Here is a 2,939-nt window from a genome sequence, read left to right as displayed (position 1 = left end):
TTTGTATTTTTATTTTTAACCTCTCATGATATTTTAATTCAATAGAATGGTAGTTTGTTATCAAATTTATATACAGGGTGAGGCAGACCACCTGTCCAAAATGTATAGCAGCTGCACCGAGAAACCTATGTTCTTTGTTTTAACAACACTTTAAAAACCCCTCATGTTTTCACCCCTAAGAATTTAGGAAATTAATATTTAACAACCATAATGGCACTTTTGGGGAATAGGGGTAATTTTGGAAAAATCTTCAAACTTAAAGGTTGGTCTAGGCATACCTCATTTTATAGAAGAAAGTTTGTATTCACTGATCATTTTGAAAAAAGTTTTAAATTTATTTTGCTTTTTGTTAACAATATGGTCTAAGATGTCAAAGTTGTATGGTTTTAAACATTTTTTACTGTTACCTTATTGAACAATTTTATCCAAGGTTACCAAAGAAGTTCGCTTTCAAAAAAATATGTTACGGTTGTTTCTTTCCAGCAGGGACGGATTTCCCACTAGGTACACTAGGCCAGTGACTAGAGACGGCTTTTACTGTATCAGGTCACTGTCTTGTCAAATAGATCTTATATGGTTGATGTTCAGTAGTGTTTAGTGCCATCCATTTTTAACTAGTCATGCTTATTCCTAGATATAGTTTTATGTTAGTAATTATTTTGTTTTACTTTCCCATTATTAATATTAACAATAATGAGTGATAGAAGAAGAAAACTAAGTGGTTTGGGTTAGCGCAAAACTTGTGAGTGAAATGAAAGAAATAGAAACTAACCAGTTAAAGGTGGAAAGTTTTTTTTTTAAACCTCTTGATAAACCTAGTGTAAGTGGGGAAGGCTCATCATCATGGCAATAACACAACGTGTCAAATATGGATCTATACAGCAAAAATAATGATCAAGATACAAGTGTCGCTGAACCAAATAGTTTTGAACTGAGCAGTGATAATAAACTATTTAATAACGTAGATGCTGTTGTATAACTAAAAATTCAGTTATAGTTTCACAACAAACTGGACAAATCTTTACATTAGTGATGACCCGATTGAATTGAAGATAAATGATGCTTTATTATTAAAACAAGGAATAAATCAGAACAACGATTGTGACTTTGACTCTAAAAGGGAATTGGCAATATTTAAACAAACTTTTTAGAACAAAACTATTACATGGAAAAACCATATCAAGCGATTACTCGGTATATTTTAAAAAAAAAAGCAGGTTTTGTATTTTGCGTTTCCTGCAGATTGTTTGGCTCTTAACAAACATGTTCCAAATTATCCAGTGAAGTGTTTGGAACTGGACAAATTTCTGAGTGATTTTTTTCTACCCATGAAGATTTACAAAAACACAAACTCTAAATTAGCATTATTGATCCGTAAAAGAGAAGTTGGATCACTTGAAAGTCAATTTTATTCTTATCTTGAAATATTGGAAACGCGTTATGAAAGGTGTTTTCTGTGGTAAAAAAGCTGGCAAACAGGGGACGTTCGTTTTAAGGATCAGATGAGATATTTGGATGGCTACAAAAATGATGCACATATGATATCACTAGAATTAATAGCAGAGTTCGACCTTTTCCTTGCTGAAAATATACGTAAATTTGATAATCCAGGTTCAGGGAGAACGTCTTAGTTTTCATAATTTATTTGCAATTGTTATATTAAATAAAAGATCTTATCTTAAACAAAGTGAAACAGGCAAAGTATTACTCAGTAATAGTGGACTCAACGCTCATCACACTGATCAATTGCCATTTGTTTTAAGGTTTGTTCAAGAAAATGGCATTCCTATTAAACGATTTCTCTTGTTTTTACTGAATGCGGGACACAAATTCGAGGAATTAGCCAGAGCTGGAGTGTGTGTTACTTTCAAACTCCATCGATTTAGCAAACTGTAGAGGGCAGTTGTAAGATAATGCAAGCAATATATCAGGTGTGTACTGTGACTTGCAAGCTAGAATAAAGGATGAAAATCCTAAAACGTTTGTGTCTTGCTCGGCTCACTCATTGAATCTTGCCGGCACATGTGCTGCAAGTTGCTGTCCAGAATCATGTACCTTTTTTAACCTAGTTCAGAACATATACACATTTTTTGCTGAATTTACTAAGATATGGGAATCTCTGCTTTGCTTTACTCAAGATAAAAGTAAAACATTTAAAGGTTTATCAGAAACAAGGTGGGGTGCTCGTGAAAGTGCATGTAAAGCTCTATGTTAAAATCTAGAAAACGTGATTCTGAGTTTGGAGACATATGAAGAGGACCTAATGAGAAACCTAGTTAGGAGTGAAGCAATGGGACTCCTGAAATGGTTGAATAGATTGGAAACAATGATTATGGTGGAACTTTGATCAGATTTAAACAAGTTGGTCAAACTCTGCAAAAAGTGGACATGTCCGTAGAGAGAGTAGCTAGATTGTATGACACTAGTAATTTTTGTTGACTCTCTTAGAAGCATGTTTCATGTGTATGAAGAAAGGGCCAAGAAACATTGTGATGTGTTATAAATGTCAAAAAAATGGAAAATCCATGCAGACAAAAACCAATGAAAACGAAGTCATTCTTACAGGTCGTGATAAACAGAGTAGAAACATATTATTTTGTTCTTGAGAACTCGTCAGCTTCACTGAAGTGCAAGAACTCTTATGACGTTATTGCAGGTAAGTTTTAGTTCTTAACAATCTATTGTCGTCTTCTGCTGAAACTATTATTTATGTAAGTTATTGATCTGGTAATAAAGCAGTTTGACTCTTGCCTATCCATAGTCATTTTAATTTGTAACTTAACTCCATCCATTTATTATTATCACTCTATCAATTTAATGCCATTCAGCAAGCATGCATTCAACATTTTAGTTAAAAACATCCACGGTTTTTAGCAGTTGTTACTAAAATAATTATCTAGGTTCAATTTTAAACTAATTTTTGTGAGAACAACCTATTT

Source organism: Homalodisca vitripennis, chromosome 3 (assembly GCF_021130785.1).
Source record: "Homalodisca vitripennis isolate AUS2020 chromosome 3, UT_GWSS_2.1, whole genome shotgun sequence".
Taxonomy (NCBI): Eukaryota; Metazoa; Arthropoda; class Insecta; order Hemiptera; family Cicadellidae; genus Homalodisca; species Homalodisca vitripennis.
This window is presented reverse-complemented; position numbering follows the sequence as displayed.